Source organism: Varanus komodoensis, unplaced genomic scaffold (assembly GCF_004798865.1).
Source record: "Varanus komodoensis strain SLA01 unplaced genomic scaffold, ASM479886v1 scaffold23, whole genome shotgun sequence".
NCBI classification, from domain to species: Eukaryota; Metazoa; Chordata; class Lepidosauria; order Squamata; family Varanidae; genus Varanus; species Varanus komodoensis.
The window spans coordinates 4,851,852-4,870,334 of record NW_025335627.1 but is presented as its reverse complement, the minus strand read 5'-3'; the positions used below and the strand labels follow the sequence as shown (position 1 = coordinate 4,870,334).

Genomic DNA, 18,483 nt, shown 5'->3' with positions numbered 1-18,483 from the left:
CCTCTGCCTTGTTGATGGTAGATATAGTACCCCAGTTCATGGGGAGTACAATCCATACCCAATCCCTATCTGTAGGGACTGGGCCCACTATTCTATATTGCAGCCTTCAAAGGTTGTTGACTTGACTTCTGATTCAGAAGAGGAGGAGGGGCTGCAATTCCTAGTTGACTTGCCAAGGGCAGCAGATCCAGAGGAAAGTTAGGCAGTCACTGAGCAGCAGATAGTGCCTAACTCTGTGGGAAAGTTTAGCAAACTAGCTGGTGTGGGAACAGGATGGACCCAATCATGAATCCAATCATTCATTGTCAGGTTAAGAGGACAGACCAGATGAGAAGTGTCATATGTTCCCGGTGGTCCACCCATAAGCAGCAGAATTCACCTTTAAGGTGGTGTCATCTCTTTTCCATTTGGAAGGGAGGAGAGGAATCAACTTTGTATCATGAAGTTGCATTTCCATAGTGGCCAGTATTTTAACTTGGCTCATGTATTTTGTTATTGGCTTTTGCAATACTTTTCTTTTGTATCACAAAGCCAGCCTAGCTAGTCATTCTTAACATAATAAAGACTCTAGCTAGAAAGCCTTGGTCCTAATCTGATTGGAAGGAGGATACAAGACTGGCCCCAACAATATCAATAGTGGTGTTGTGCTTTCCACTTTCTCTGGTACTGCCATGTAAGTAATAAGTATGCCATGGCAGAAGAGCCCATCTCAAATGACAATTCCAAACAGAAAATGGGGATTAGATCTGACTAGAACATGATTTTTCATCTCTGTATAGGCCTGAGTGCCTTGATCTAATGGAAACTTGCCATGCAAACTCAGGAGACCGAATTGCTTCCGTCTGCCACACAAGTTCTCTTATTGGAGATGAGTCCTGAATCTTGCCTTCCAATCTCAACATGTCTGGTGCCAACCATGTCATCTGATCCATGAGTGAAGACAGCCATAGTGCCAGCACAGGTAATGCGAGAGTTTTTTTTAATCTCCCTCCTTTTGCCGATCAGATGTCCTCATTCTCACTATTTTAGACAGATGTTTGGCCAGAGAAAATCACCAATGACCTTCCCAGAGTTGTGTGTGTGTGTGTGTCTGAACCTGTGATTAGAACCTGCTCAAGTGACGAGCTCTAGTTCTCCAAGAGACTTCAGTGGATGTCAGCACTTGAACTAGGGAAGTAAAACAGGGTTGGGTCATGGGTTTTGTTGGCACCTTAGCTACCTCATGAGCTTGCTTCCAAAAAAAAATCCCACTTTCTGAATAATTTTTGTGCATCTCCTTTGTAAAGGCTCTGCAGTTTAGGCAAGAGATAGCAATGTGCTCCCAACCCAGACAGAATAAACAGAGAGAATATCTGGCTGTTGTGAGAGGCTTGCTGCTCCGCCACATACACTAATGAAATGGGGCCTTGAAAGGTCATCTGCTCCAGTCAATAAACATGATCGGAAGAGCACGAAGGAAATACCAAAAATAAATCAAAGTCAGAAGAAGAAAAAAATAATAGAAGAAAGAAAAGCACACACACACAACTTCTCCACTGAAAACACACAAATAGCTCTTTCCGAGGTAAAATGGTGGTTGAGGAGGAACTCAGGAAATTGGTAGGAATCCAGTTCTGGGAAGGAGGGTTCTATAGAAATTTCCCAAATGGGTCTCCACACAGGCTCAGAGCCCATGTGTGATTCCAAGAAGAACACAGATATATCCAAAGTTAATGGATTAATACTATAGAGGCCTTTTGAAATCTTTGCAATGACAGCACATCTCTACTTTATGTGAAGTTATTTTCTGAAATCCTTGCATGGGTCACTCTATTACCCAACTGTCTGCCATAGCCATGGGTGAATTCTCCTCAGGGATCATTCTGCAGTATTTCTGCAGTGTTTATAATCCTTTTCAGCAAAATAATGCAGAAAAAGCCCATTCATTTTCTAAAAGTTCTCTCCCTGAGTTGTGATGGTGGTGCATGCAAACTGTAGTGCTTTCTGCATGAATTTTATCATATTGCCCCTTGGAAAATTGCTCTCAGTGACTGAGAGCCACTTGGAAACTCAACTGCCCACAATTCCCAAAGAAAAACAAGAGCAGTTCTGTAGTTCACCAGGATGTTACAAACTGGACAAATTCGTATTAAATTCAGGCCATGCTTTAAAAAGCCCAACTTGGACCCAGGGGATGTGAATAATTCCAGACTGCTTGCTAACATCCCCCTTCTTGGGCAAGGTCTCTGAGTGGGTAGTGGCAAAACAGCTTCAGGCATGCTTGGATGAAACAGACTATCTAGATCCATTTCAGTTGGGTGTCAGGCGTGGATTTGGAATGAAAACTGCCTTGGTTGCTCTTTGGGATGACCTCTGTCAGGAGAAAGATGGGGAGTGAGACCCTGTTGATTCTCCTGGACTTCTCAACAGCTTTCAATAGCAATGACCATGGTATCCTTCTGGATAGGCTGGTTGGGTTGGGAGTAGGAGATACTGCTCTGCAGTGGTTCCACTCCTACCTGACCAGCTGATTCCAGAAGATGGTGCTGGGGGAATATTGCTCTGCACCATGGCAGTTATGCCATGGAGTACCACAGGACTCTATCTTACCTCCCATGCTCTTGAACATCTACACGAAACCTCTTGGGAACATTATCAGGAGGTGGGGGCTGAGGTGTTATCAATATGTGGATGACACTCAGCTCTACCTCTCTTTTTCATCAAACTCAGGTGAGGCAGTGATGGTTTTGAATTGGTGCCTGGACTTGGTGATGGACTGGATGAAGGCCAACAGACTAAGACCTCATCTAGACAAGATGGAGGTGCTGTTGGTAGGAGTTTGTCTGTCCAGTTGGGAAATATTCAACCTGTCCCAGGTGGGGTTACACTTCCCCTAAAGGACTGGGTTCATAGCTTAGGAATGCTTCTTTTGAATTATCACTGGAGTCACAGGTGGACTCAGTGACTAGGAGGGCTTTCTATCAGCTTAGGATGATTTACAAATTATGACCCTATCTGGACAGGCAGAGCCAAGAGTGTTCAATGCTCTGGTTATCTCTCATTTGGACTATTGTAACACACTTAACATGGGCTGCCTTTGAAAATGGTCTGGAGACTTCAGTTGATTCAAAATAATGAGGCTGCCAACAGGAACTGGCTGACATGAATACATCATACCAATCCTCTATCAATTACATTGGTTACCAATTGACATCTGGACCCGATTCAAAGTGCTAACACTAACATTGAAAGCCCTAAATGGTTTGGAGCCAGGCTATCTGAAGGAACACCTCTTTCCACATGTGCCTACCCAAACCCTGAGATCATCAGCAGAGGTCCTTCTCCAAAAGCCCCCCTCCAAAGGAAGCAAGGAGGGTGGCCATTAGGGGAAGGGCCTGGTGGCCCTTATTGTACCTCATTTGTGGAATCCTCAAAGAGAGGCACCTGGAGCCCACTCTCTTGTTCCTTTTGGTGCCAGGTGAAAACCTTTTAATTTACCCAATGTTTTGCTAATTAGATTTTTATCTTCATTTTTACCATATTTGACTGTACCTCAGTGTGAGATTTGGGTGCAACAATTGTGGGCGGATTATTGCGCTATTATTTTATTGTATGATGATATTTATTAATTGCATTGATATGCTTTTATTATGTGTGCTTTATATTAATTCTTGTACTTCCAATTTTGTAAACATCAGGAGGTGTGGGCTGCGGAATCACCAGTACGCTGACGATACCCAGCTCTCCCTCTTGTTTTCCACCAATCCAGGTGAGGCAGTGGCTGTACTGAACCGGTGCCTGGCCGAGGTAATGGGCTGGATGAGGGCCAATAAACTGAAGCTCGATCCAGACAAGACGGAGGTCCTGTTGGTAGGCGGTTCAGGCTTCGGAGAAGGTGAATTGAACCTTGTCCTGAACGGGGTTGCACTCCCTCCTAGGGATAAGGTCCGCAGCTTGGGAGTGCTCCTCGACCCGGAGCTTTCACTCGAAGCTCAGGTAACAGCAGCGGCGAGGAGCGCTTTCCTCCAGCTTCGGCTGATTCATCAGCTGCGCCCCTATCTGGAGGACGACTGCCTCGCAACAGTGACTCATGCACTGGTGACTTCCCGTCTTGACTTCTGTAACGCGCTCTACGTGGGGCTACCCTTGATGACGGTCTGGATACTTCAATTGGTTCAAAATAGAGCTGCCAGGCTGCTGACGGGAACTGGACGTTATGTTCACATGACTCCAGTTCTCCGGCAGCTTCACTGGCTTCCCATTGAAGTCCGGGCCCAATTCAAGGTGTTGGTGATGACCTATAAAGCCCTAAACGGCTTGGGTCCTGGTTACCTGAAGGAGCGCTTCCGTCCATATATGCCCAGCCGCCCCCTGAGATCAGTGGGAGAGGCCCTCCTCCGGGAGCCCTCAGTGAAGGAAATTAGGAGGGTGGTTACTCGGAGGAGGGCTTTCTCAGCGGTGGCGCCTAAGTTATGGAATGTGCTCCCCAGAGAGGTCTGCCTGGCGCCGTCGTTATTTGTTTTTCGGCGCCAGGCGAAGACCTTTTTATTTAAGCAGCATTTTAAATGTTAATATTATTGAATTTTATTTGGCCAGGGCGGCTTATTTTATTCTACTGTATATATTTTAATTGTTATTGTTTTAATTTATTGTGTATTTTATTAGATGTTGTGGGCCGCCCCGAGGCTTCGGCAAGGGGCGGCATAGAAATGTTTTAATAAATAATAAATAAATAAAATAAATAATAAACTGCCCAAGGAGTTTTTCAGCTGATGGGCAGTAAAGAAATGTAATAAATAAATAAATAAAATGGTTTAAACCAAGTAATTCTGAACTTTGGTGACATCACTATTTTCCATTTTTTCAGCTGAATCCCATGTTATATGCTAGCATGTAATATGGGCCAGTAGTTTTTTCATTTCTTTTTTAAAAAAGAGCAAAGCACCTTTGAAAAGGAGAAATTTAAGGTAGATAAATGGTGGGAAAGAGAGAGGTGACTTAAACCCTTCCTTACTGGTTCTTCCTGTCGCCAGAACCATCTCTTGAGTTGCATCCCTCTCTCAGGGTTCCAGAAGCAAGTTGGTGAACATACACCTGGAACTTTGCTGGGAGAAAAGTGACTGAGGGACCAGGGACGGGGTGATTGCAAATTTGGGGCATGTGTAACAGTGGCCCAGCACCATTTTTAAATTTGCGGACACCTTGAAGAGGGGGGATTTAGAGTGAGAGGGTGACTGAAGGGAGGCAGGGTGCTGATACTTTGTGGCCATTTTTCAATCAAAAGATTTCCCATAGTTCTTTTCTGCCCCACCCTGGCAAGCCTCCAGATGTGTGAACATTATCCTAAGCATGCTCTCAAAACCCATGGTCGAGCAGGGGGATCAGCTGGGAAAGTGATTTTGAGCAGAGAAATAAGTCAGTGGGGCACAGGTTAAGCCCTCCACTCCTGCCACTTCTTTGCTGCAGATTCTGCCCCTGCCAAGTTGCAATTCCACCCCCCCCCCCACAAAAAAAGATGTTGACGCTTTTATAAGCATTAGGGCACAATCCTATGCATGTTTAGACCAAAAGGGAAAACAAAACATCCTGCAGGTGTGTGTTACTTGCACCTAAACCCATTACAGAGAAGCAAATTTTATTAAATCATCACTATGGATTAAATTACCATTATGGAAATAGTTCATCTTTTCCTAGCAGACAAAAGCAGCACTGGAAAAATATTTTTAAAGAAAGTTTCCTATCACAGGAACCAAATGACTAAAATCTCTTTCAACAAACCCAGAGCTGACAATGAAATTTTTCAACATAAAAACTAAATGTTTTAGATAGGTACATAGGACTAGGACATGTACATTCTTGGACAATAAGGCACTTTGTTTTAGAATTTATTTGACTAAAGAAGCAATACATATATATATTCCACTTCATTCCATGAGTTCTATCAAACTAATGGAAAAAGAAGATAACTGACCTTTGGCTGAACATATAATGTTGATATCTGAAATCAACTGGATTTTTTTTTTTGCTCACTTTCTACATGTTCCTCTTCTTTTCCCACATTTACATATAGTTTGTAATGTTTTCAAAGCCTTTTATCTTATAGTTCACATTCCGCCTCAGGACTCTTGTCCAAGTCTTTTGTAAATCCTGTTTTCCCAGCTGGTTTGCAACAACAGCTTTGTTCTGTAAGAATCCTCAGTGATTCCCACAGTGATGTATAATGTAAGATGCATGTTTGAAGTTTATAACTGGGAAGAGACTTCATTCCAGAAATTCAAAATGTATGGTTAGTGCAAACAAGTCTATCTGTAAGTTTAGAAAGAGCAAACTTCCAAACAATATTTGTTTTTGATCCTGTGTCCTGTAGACTGTATGCCAATGAACTTAAGGAAAATACAAATAGCAGCCAGTGTGTTGTAGATGGAATACTGGACTTGTGTTTATACTGGAAAAAGAATAGGATTCAAATCCCTATTTTGACTATGGAAAGAAATTGGAAAGTCACTGCCTCACTGTTGGTCTTCTTCCCATAGTGTTGTTATGAGAACAAAAATGGGAAATCTCATGTACACCATGCTGAGTTCCATCACAAATACAATGAATGAAAACAAATATATGGAGCAAGCAATCCAAAACAAGATATACCAGAATAAATGTGAAATATGTGAGTTTCTATCTTGCTCAACTTGTAAATAAATTTCATACTAAATTAAGCACTGGGAAGTTGTACTGCATGGCATCAGCGAGTAATGACAATTAGCAAGGTTTTAGGAAGAGCATACTTGCTTAATGTAGACAGTTCTTTTGTGTGGGAGACTATTCAGTCTGAATTGGCTCAGTTTAGGAGCTGCTGTTTATGAGAACTAGACTAACAAGACGAGAACCAAATGGTATCAACCACAGTGGTCAATAGCAGGCAGGTTCAAACACAGCACATTGTTGACAAACCTGTGTTTATACCCATTCAACAACTTCAGCTCCAGTTCCTTCCTCTTCAAATGCGCTTCCATAACACACAAACACACACACAGTCTCCAAATACATACTTTGCTGTGCTCATCAGTTTCATACACAGAACATTTTATTGGTTTTACCCTTAGTTAGAAACATCATGTTTAGGGGACTAAAAATGGGGTTCGTGGAACAGATCCAAAAAGGAAGTGACCCTGCTCCAACAGCAAAATTTCTACATATTTTTACAGTTCAGGATTGGAGTACAAGAAGCAAGGTTGCAGTTGTGATGGTTTTTCCACCACACTGTTCGAAAGCATACAACTTCCTTAGGATTTGATTGAACTGTGAATTATTTTATAATAAACTGAAATCTTATCTACACTTACAAGGCTTGGTTCAGGAATAAACCTGCATAAGATTGCTTTCAAAAAGTCAATATTTTATTCTCCAAATAACTATGTTTCCCCTATTAATTACCAACTACAAAGTACTTGATCTGTCCTTAATTAACCGATTATGGTAATTATGGTGCTAAGTACCAACAAAAGGACACAAGTAAACCTAACAGGCATCAAGCTGGATCTGGAATTGTTTATTTTAAACAAGTGAACAGCCTTCATTGGCATAAGGTACAATTGCCAGGAGTCCAGAGCTTCCCTACAGAATAAGGCAAGCTGAGCTCAAGTATGTAAATATGATCTGTTTATGTCTCCTGACTCAGGCAGGGAGGAGAGAAAAACCCCTACTTTCTGAGAATATGATTTAGGATGACCAGACCATTTGGAAGCAGCTGTCAGTTTGGGAGTTATCCAGTCTGACCTCTTGTGCAATTAGCAGGCATGCTGCTGACCTCTTGTCTTCTTTCACTACTTTCTCCTGCCACCTGTCTTGCCCAGTATTTAACTTAGCTCTGGGGTGTCTATGTGTGTCGGGGGCGGGGGGGGGGGGAGGAAGGCGATATTTAATACGATGACAGCTCCATCCACTCAACTTTGAATGGCTCCTAAATCTCAGCAGTTAATATGCCCAGACCACACGAAAATCACGCCTCGCACATAACCAGGCTGTTGTGAAGAATTAAGTCGAAGTTCAAGCCCTGTGCCACAATCAGATGCAACCCAATAATAGCATGTCCCAAAAATGGAGAGTCTTCAGCCTCCTGTTTTACGACCTTGCAGCTGTGAGAAACTGCTAGTTATTATTTCCCCGCTTCTGAACGCCTCATCTACAAAATATGCTGGCTGTGGCCCACTGGTCCACCACAATCTCTCCCCCCGCTCTTCTCTCTCTCTCACACACCCGTCCTCCGCAATTCCACGCAAGAGCTTGCAGTGCACACAAATGCAATGGGAAGCCACCCCGGACATTTTGGCACGCAAGAGAGGGAAACCCAAGCGGCTGTTGGGGACAGCCCGAAGTCATTTTAGTTGGCAGGGGCAACCGGTTGGCAAACCGAAGGGGAAAGTGAATGTGCGTGCGTGGATGTGTAAGGGGGGGGGGCGGCTTTTCATATCTGCTGTTTAAAGAAAAGGGGGGTGTAAGAGGGGGAGGGGAGGGGGAGAGGGGGGCAGGGGAAGGAACTGTGAGAGGAGGAGTGACTCCGAGCAGTGCCTCCGTGCGCGCGTGAGGGAGCAGCGAGAGTTGAATCGCTGTAGGAATCCAGTCAAGGGGGAAGGACGGAGCTCTCCGACCAGCGCTTGGCTCTTTGCGAAGGAAGCCAGAGGCTGGGAAGAAGACGCCGCCCGCTCGTCGGCATCAGCCTGCTGCTTCCCAGACCACCTTCCCGCTTTCCGGCTGCGCGCGGAATCCTTCTCTGCCCGGGCCCGGGCGCCTTCGGCGGGGACAGACCATTGGCGGAGCGCGAGGTAAGGCGCCCGCCGTGGGCACTTCTCCGCACACACCCCTTTCGGGGTGCTGCCTCCGCGGGGGCAAACGGCGCTGCGGCGGGGATGCTTAGGTTGCGTTTCGCTCTTCGGTGGCCCGGGGGTTGGGTGGGGTGAGGACCTCCCGGGATCCATCAGCGCTGGCCGAAATGATGCCGAATCTCCCCCCACCCCCCCAGGCCCCAATCCGGGCTAGCCAACCCCGCCCTTCTGGAGCGCAAATTGCGAAGGGGATTGTGTGTGGCGGGCCTGGCGGAGTCGGGTGGGGCACACGGGGAATCTGGTTTCGGCGGGCAAGTAGGAGAAACCAGTTAGGGCAGGTGACCTAGTCCCCTCCATACTCCGCCTCGAATGCAGTGTTACTCTTAATGCATTTATTTGGGGTGAGGGGGACGCATAAGCACAAACCCCGTTGCAGTTTTGCAGAAGTGAGCGTTGAAATTAGCCAGCCGTTGCGATGGGATCGGACTCTGGCACTGCTTCAAGAAGCACTCCCAGATCCCAGCAGAGGGTGTATGGGAAGCCCGGGAATTAGGTCTTTCGTTATTATCCTGCCAGGCAGAAGCTGCTGGCCCCTGTTTTGTTTTTGAGGCTCATCTTACAGTACAGTACAGTACCGATGCAATCTAATACTCGGCAGGCGGGAATGTGTTTGTGTGTGTGTAATATATATTCCACATTCCCTTAGCTTCCTCGTCATCGGTCCGGGGGAGCGGGGGGGGGGAGACTCCAAACAATATCAGTATTAAAGTGGAATGGAATATTTAATTATGATTAACTAAACAGTGTGGAAGTAAAAAACAAAAACCAGTGGCGCTGCTCTTGAGAGCTGCAACAAAATGCGCTGAGGCAGCAGCACTGTAATATTCCTGAAAGCTTGCATTACATTTTCTGGAGGAGCTACCCAAATGTAGCTATGGAAATGTGCTGAGAGCAAAAGGCAGAAGCAAAAGGTGGGTGAACAGTAACTGCTATTTGCACTGAAATTCTGTCATGTTAGAACTGGTGTTTCAGAAGCTGGTTTATATTCATTGTCTTTCTTTTCAGAGCATGAAAAATTGCAATTGCTATTTTGAGATTCATTTCATATCTACTGGCAGTTGGCAGCCACAAAATTACTTTTATTCCTTATCATCAGGATGCAGTTTTCTTTGCTAGACTACTGTAAATACTGGATGAGTATTAGGTGGGAAAAAGAGGGGACAGGTCTTTGTTACCTGTGGGCAAGTACTGTTTTAATTTGAGATACCAGATAGATACCCCAAAACTGACAATCCCGGCACCAAATACAAACTCTTCCAAAATATAGTATTTGTATTTCCAACAAGTATTTGCAACATTACTAATGCAAAATAATATCTTTCAGTTAGAATATATGTATGTATGAGCCAGCATAACTGTTGAAAGGGAGACAGCATGGCTGTGCATATTTTTTTTAAAAAAATCTATACTTGGGCACCCTGCATTTAAAAAGCTGAATTCTATGATCTGTATAAAATTACACCAATGTTCATAGTTCTGGTGATCCTGGAGAAATGATGCTCTGAGTTTCCAGGCTGCTCTGCTACCCATGTAGGTTACATTGAAGGAGGAGAAGTTAGGTATATACCCTGTAGTTATGGGTCCCTGTAGTTTGATTCCTCTCCTTGTAGGGCAGAGAGGCACATCCAGGTTGACAGTTAAGCCCACCTGAAAAAGAACCATGTCTTTGGCCCAATTGGCTTTTTGAGGATGAGGAGGGAGGGCCCTTAAAAGGCTTCTGGGGGACAGGAGGGAGCTAGTGTCAGGAAACGGGAATAGGACTAGGAGTGGAAGATGAACTTCAGTGGTTTCTCTTTTGAGTAATGGGTTCCCTCAACAAGCTAGTGTGTGTAGTCTGAACCTTAATAGGAACTGACCTCTCCCTCTGGACTGTCCTCTGCTGAGGACCTGTGCCAGAACAAGCAAGGTAACTCAGCTTTCCAAATCAGCCATCTCAAGTGCTGAAGAAGTCATCTAGCCCACCCTTCCCCAAGCTGGTGCCCTCCAGGTGTGATGAACTGCAATTCCCACCATTCCTAGCCATGATGGTTGGGAATGATGGGAGATACAATCTAATATACTTGGAGAACACCAGACTGGAGATGACAGGTCTAGTCTGATCCCAATAATAGTACAGGAACAGTGGAGTTTGGAATTGACAGAAGGATATGGGGCAACAAGCAAGCCATATGCACTCATCATGGAGAAAGACCTGATGAGCAGGGGTCATGGTGATGATGCCAGTTCTTCAATAGCTTCAACATGGTGGATGAGTTATGCTCCTTCAGAACATACTATGGGGCATGTTATGAGGCAAACAACACTTTGTACTGTGTTTGTTCATTTGTTTAAAGCTTTTACATACCATCCTTCACTAAAGAGTCACAGTTTTTGTATGTTCTAACTCTTCTTGCTATGTTTGTTTATAGAACTAGATGGAAGAATAGATAGGTAAAATAGGAGATGCCTATTGCCTTCCTGTTCAGTATGAGAGCTTCCCACAATCATCTGGTTAGCCCTTGTGGGCAAGAGGATGCTTGACTCTTGGTCTGACCCAGTGGGGTTCTTCCATTGTTTGGCATTGTGCAGAAGTGCAGACTAAGCACAACTCTGAGAATAGATAACTAGGTAGAAGTAATAAGTGGAGGTGCTTATGTCCCACAATAACCTCCACATAAAAAACAGTACAGTTGCATGTGTGCGCGCATGCATACGCACACGCTCTGTGATGTGAGTGATATAGAACATGTAGAAGGGTGACTTAATGACCATTGCAGCTGCCTTTTCTGATCCAGATTCCCAGTTCAAACTAGTTTGACTGGAGGCAGCTATCCCGTGTGTGAAATGATCAGGGTTATTATCGCTGCTGCTATTTATCATTCACTTAGCAATGTGGTGTTCAAAAGCTTTCATATGGATAATGAATTCATTAATTGTAGATTGAAAATGCTGCTTGCTAATTGGGGTGAAATTGCAGCTGTTTCTCTAAGAGGGAGTTCAGTGCTGATGGAAATGGAATTGTAAGGAGTCTGTGTGCATTCAGGCAGGTTGTTTTACAGTTCAATCCTGGCATGTTTGCTCTGGAGTAAGTCTCATTGTGTTCAGTGGGGCTTGTTCCCAGGCAAATGTGCACAGAATTGCAGTGTACAGTTATTGCTTGAAAGAGTAAATTAGCGGTAAATGTAATTTCATCTGTGAACTATTAACCATATTTTCAAAAAACTTGAACAGATCAAAACCCACAAAAGATTATAGGGAAGAAATGTGTGAGGCTTGTTCAGGCTCCATCCTCACACAAAGTTACAAAACTCTATAATATATGACAGGACCTATGCTCGGTTATTGCACTGTTTCTCTGAATAAATTCATTACAAACTCATAGAAATTCTGTGATGCCATTAACAAGAATGCAGTTTAGGTTGGGGGAGTAGGATGTGAGATCTGTTTTTAAAATATTTCTTTGGTCAGTTCAAACCTCTTTTGGCTGTAGCTTTGCTCCTAAGTGGTGAGTGATGCAGTGGGCAGAACTTGCTCGTGAAAGTGAGGGAAGCCTGATTAGAAGGCTAGGTAGGTACTAGGTCCGCTCTTTATTAATACTGCAACAACCTGCTTTCTGTGCTACTATTGTGTCATGAGCCCCCCGCAAGCCAAACCTTGTCAGGGTTAGAGATTTACTATGCCTGCCTTCGTATAGGAGCACTACCCAGTGGTGGGTAGAAATAGACATTCACCATGTGGTTGAAAATTACTGTAAAAATGGTTTTTTAAAATCCAGTAATTACATGATGTAAATCCCTTTCACACTTGAAGCTTCAGCTGGGGCAACAGCAGTTTAGGTGAGAAGTGGACTTTCTGCTCTTTACTCTCCAGAAATGGCTGATGCTGCTTAATGGGTTATTACAGGGGTGGGCAAATGCTTTTGAATTGGAGTGCTCGCTGCCCCCCACTGACCTTTTTGAGGCTGGGTAGTTCACAGTGCGCAACACACACATGATTGGCTGTTTGGCTATTTGCACAAATAAGACTTGTTTATGTTGCATGTTTTTAAGGAAGTAAAGCTTTTCAAGGTTGGGCTGAGCCTAGCTATTGCTGGGGAACAGCCTCGAGATGCTTTATAGGAAATGCCTGTTTCCCATTCCCCATTGATTTCACTGCAGTTAGCAGGAAGCCTCTGTATTCAAGAACTAGATCCCTGGAAAATTATAGTAGATGTTTTTAATATTTAGTTTCTGGGTAAAGGTTTAGCTCTTTACAGCTATTGCATAGAATATACAGGACATTTGGCACAACATTCAGCACATTCTTTGCTGCTCTGAATTGTCAGATGCTGGATGGAAACTCCCCCATTTGCGTTCTGCATTGTTATATAACTGCTTGAAACATGGAAGATTTGGCCAGTGCTGGAATACTATATTGACTTGAATCAGCTCTTGGTCTGAATTAGTACAGTTGTTCTGAGCCAATGCTGTATGTATTTGTTTTCATTGGTAAACTCACCTGTATACCAAAAGGTCGCTCACGCTTATTGTCACATTAATCTTGCAATTGTTTTAATAAGTCTTAATATGTTGTTATTTATATATATGTTTAATATGTTATTTTAATATGTTGTTGTAAGCTGCCTAGAAAGGCCTTTTGGCAGATAGGTGGCATATAAATGTGTGCAAAAATAAAGAATAGGTAATACATTTATTAATATAAAATAGGTAAAAACAACATTATTGAAGTAAAATAAGCTCCTACTTATTCTCAATGATTAAAGTGTATCATTTTTTGAAGCATTGCCACAGGAACATTGCAGAAACGTGGGGTTGTGTCCAGTATTAGTTGTGCTTCAAGGAGTCCTGTTGAAATGAATGGGTTTTAGTCAGACACTAACACTGGATGCAATCCATGCTAAGAGAAAGGTGGTTTTGCCACAGGCCTGTGCTGGCTGTTTCTTCAGTGGATCCATGGCAGGGAAAAATAAGACATGCTGTTGCCTCACAGAGCAAAGGATTAACTATACACTATATTTTTAGTAAGTCCTTGCAAAGTACATCCCTATGCATGTTTAGACAGAAAAAGGACCTACAAATCCTGGTATTCTCCAGCCAACCATTTTTAATTTTTATTTATTTAAAACATTTGTATGCTGCCCAATTGTGCCACAGCACCTCTGGGCGACTCACAGTTACAAAATAAAAAAAAATAAATAAAACCAGTAAACACACAGTAATATAATAACAACAAAATGCAAGCAGAAATACAAAACACAGGTCGAATGGCATTAATTAGTATTACTTCTTTAAGGAAGGTCTTTGCCTGGGGCCGAAAAGAAAGTAAGGAAGGCACCAGGCAAATTTCCTTGAGGAGAGCATTCCAGATATGGGGAGTAGCTGCAGAAAAGGCCCTTCTCCTATCGGCCATCCCTCTCACCTCCTTGAAGGGATGTCTCATACAGGAGGGTCCATTGCATAGCCACAACCATGCCATAATTGTAGGAATTATAGGACTCTTTTCTGTCGAAATATGCATAGGACTGCACCCTGATACTATAAACTTCCAGTTCATTTACACTCATTTATGCAGTCCTAAGAACACTTAGAAGTAAGCCACAGTGGAACTCACTTCTGAGTAACCAGAAAGAATTTTACTGCTTGTTAGAAGCATAGAGACAGAACGAGTCAGAAGGGGCCATCTGGGCCAACTAGTCTGATCCCCAGCTCCAGTTAGCTCTACTCATGGCATAGTTTTACTGTGGCATAAGCTCTTGACAAAAGCCCATTTTGTCACGTGCAAAATATATGTGCATGGATTTAGAGAAAAAAAGTTTGTAAACAGTAGAGACAAAAGCAGGATTTATGTTTATTAGTTAATCACTGCTTACTTGTTCTATTGGTTTCAGTATGTGTTAATCACAATTAACTGCAGCTGTAACCTGTTCTAGCTGATCCTCTTTCTGTGAAGAGGCTCAGCTAATAAAACTCAAACTACAATATTGTTAAAAACGTTGGTTCATACCTTAATCTTAGGTGCAATTTTGCCAGAATTTTGGAATAGAGTTGCTAATTACTGTCAGAAATGTCCCCACATCATTTATTTATTTTATTTGTACCATTTCTGTACAGCTAAGTATTAGAAAAATCCCAGTGGTTTCCATAATATAAAATCATTATTGAAATTAAATTTAAAATGCAAATTTAAAATTTATTTATTTATTTACCGATATATATCCTGCCTTTATCCTGCCTTTTTCCTGGCACCGAAAAACATATAATGAGGACGCCAGGCGGACCTCTCTGGGGAGCGCATTCCATAGTCGGGGCGCCACCACAGAGAAGGCCTTCCTCTGGGTACTCTGTCTCCTAATGTCTGTCACAGAGGGTTCCCGGAGGAGGGCTTCTGTTGCTGATCTCAGGGGGCAGGAGGGCAAATAGGGAAAAAGGTGTTCTTTTAGGTATCCTGGTCCCAAGCCGTTTATGTATAAACTTACTCAGAATGTGAAGAAATGAATAAAGCTAGCCAGGAATCCTGTATTTTAAAAGGTATTTTGGCATTATGGCTTGTTTATCTTCTATGTGGAAGGCCTTCAAACCATCGATCCAGTTCTAACAAGTGCAGGCACACTCCCCCCCCCCGCCCCCAGTATTATGCATATGAATTCTGTGTATGTGCTATATAACACAAAATGGTGAATGTCTTTTGTTTGACCCTAGTATATCTATTAGATATGAAGAATTATAATTAGTGAGTTCCTTTATTCTTCAGCAATCTTATTGTATTGTCATTTCTGCTCTTTTAAAAATGAAATTCCATGTAGGAAACAAAGTCAAAATGTCAGTGTGAAGAGCACCCAAAGCTTGCAGTGTTTCCCAGATCTCAGGTAAGGATAGGATCAGTGGCAGCATTCTCTGTAGCTTTATGCTGCGATGGTTTAGTGATGCCACCTATTTGGAAGGCTTTAAAAGAAGATCAGGCAAGTTCATAGAAGATAAGGCTGTCATTGGCTACTAGTCCTGATGGCTATATGCTGCCATTGGAGGCAGAATGCCAATGTACACCAGTTGCTGGAAATAGGCAGGATGGTGCCATTACACTCAGATCCCACTTGTCAGGTGCCACTATTCTATAGAAGCATACATAACCAGCACAGACAGGCAACACCATGCTGTCTTCAGCAACAAAAAGCCCAAGATTATTTAGCACATATGCCCACATATACTCATCTGAGGCCCAATATGTTAGTATATTAGACATTGTACCATGAAGAGAGATGGTCAAGGCTTTTCCCCAGGATGAAAAACTGGAAAACATCTACACATATGATGTTTCAAAATATGTGGTACATAGTCCTAACATGGAAGAGTGGTTCTTTGCTGGGTGCTTGGAGAAAAGTCCCACTGAAATTAGCAGGACACTAGGCAGAACATTTGCTTAAACCATTGCCCAGTTTTACCAGGTGCTAATTAGTGAGGAAATCACAAACTCAGAAGTGTGCAAGACAAAAGACTGTGATTCAGAGATACTAAACTACTTGTAGGAAGCTTGGTCCTCAGATGAATTAGATCTTAAAACTATGTTTTCTGTGTTTAAACAGACTGAATAAAAATGGCATGTGGAATCAGGAACAAGCATCTGGCTTAGACCACATCTTTGTTGTCTAATATATTTTCAGTTGGATTTTTGGTTAAGTTCTTATTCCAACTTGAGATGGAATAACAAACACCACATTCATGGTGTGTTCCATTTTAATTTTGAACTATTTTAATTGTTATGATTTCTACCATAGTTCCCCTTAAGTGTATCAGTAGCATCTGATAAGATAGACTTTAGGTTAAAAAAAATTAGATATGATTCCCAGTAATCACAGCAATAATGAATAATACTGCCACTTTCCTATGGAGGGAAGGAGGGAGAGATTGAGAGAGAGAGAAGAAAAGGTGTCATTACACAAGGACAGGGAATTTCTTGTATTTCTTCAAAAATTATGTTAAAATTGAAATGTTATCTGAAATTGATATTACTTGAAAATGTTATATCCTCACTGATCAGTCGGTGATATGCATAACATTCTTACAGGAAATACCTACTGGTGCAAAAGGCATCCATTTTATCTTTGATTTTCTGCCTTTTTCTCTGTGCTATTTAGATCATGTTATTTGATTGATTAATGATTTATTTTTGGCAGAATTTTATGCTTTAGGTTATAGCTGGGAGAGACAACTTGTTTAGAATCAAATTCTGATAGTTCAATATGACCTAGTCAATAAATCTTGGTGAAAGGCCTGATAAAATTGTAGGGCAAAATTTGAAGTCCCTAGCATTTATGAGATGAGACTGCTAGAAGCCAGTGTGATCAGTGATTTTCAAACTGGAGAGGTACATCTGATAAAAAAAATGATGTTTGCTGGTTTTCTGCATCAAATTTTCCTCCATGGGCATAAGCATTTACTTTTATGGAATAAAATTCCCCTCTAGACTTAACATTAAAATTATTGGAACAACCTTGTTACTGGATAACCTTTTAATAGATAAATAGATAAAAAGTGCAAAATGGGTCTGAGAAGCCATAGAGAAGCCTTCTCCCTAACACCCAACACTAAATACACAGACTCGCCCTTCCAATAGAAGTGCCTCTCACCAAATCAGTCTGCTTGTTTGTGAGTGTTTTTCTCTGTGTGTATGAGAGAGGCAGAAGAGAAGGGGTGGGAAAGAACAATGCATTGCTGCTAGGAGAATAATCATCATTCAGAATTTATTTTGGAACCACTGTATAAAGACAAAAGACAGGAAGTACAGCTAACTCCAGATTGGCAGAACTGGATTGTCTGTGCATTGTTTCTAGCAACATTTCATTCTTGCTAAAAGAAAAAACGAAAGGGAAATTTCCCTCTGTTTACAAATGCTGACACTGGTGCAAGGGACAGGAGGAACTAATTGCTTACTGTTATTAACAGTCAAATGTGTGTGGGGGGCCTGTGCCAGAATTGGGGTGGGGGATAATGGTGAAAGGGGCCAGGATTGGGTGGCCATTTGTACATAACAAAAAAGGGGACATAGAGCTACATAAAATTTTGGTATCCTTATTTATATGAATAGGTGCAACTTTAGACATAAGTATTATAATGTAAATAAAAAAACACAACAAATCCCACCATAGTAGGGAAAACCTGTGTACCTCTTCAGTCTGCTGTTCAAATACTAACTCTTGATGGGCATCTTCAAATAACTTTGGGTTCTTTTTAACCAGAAGTCTGTGCTCTATAAAGTAGGATAGATGACCACCCTAGGACCCTTGGCTGGACATAATATTCAGGACCTGGATATGTAGTATGATAAGATTTGCAAGTACATGCAATCTTGGGAAAAGGAAGCACCAGCTATACAGGAAAATTACCTCAAAGGAATGTTTTTATTTGTTAACTGGTTGGTGCTTTGAATGAAATGACACCAACTGTGACAACCATATTTTTGAAGTGATACTGCGAAAAATGCATGCGTGTCCTGCAGTAGATGCTACCGTGGTTAGTTGTAATATGCCCAAGAAACTTTTAAGTTACAATTTTGGAAAGAACCTAGACAAAGCATAGCAATTAATCAGTTGAGCCATATAAAAACTGTTACTATCTTGGTATATCTTGTTTCTGCAATACTTCAGCTGTTT

General features: G+C 42.4%; 1 protein-coding gene across 2 annotated transcripts in view; it reads left to right on the top strand.

Annotated features, from left to right (window-relative positions):
* Positions 1-8,636: 8,636 nt before the first annotated feature.
* SPATS2L (spermatogenesis associated serine rich 2 like) overlaps positions 8,637-18,483 on the top strand; it is a 98,248-nt gene continuing 88,401 nt past the window's right edge. For both annotated transcript variants that reach the window (XM_044431845.1, XM_044431843.1), the window contains exon 1: positions 8,637-8,798. The gene's annotated coding sequence lies outside the window, so the exon portion shown is untranslated. The remainder of the gene's footprint in view (positions 8,799-18,483) is intronic.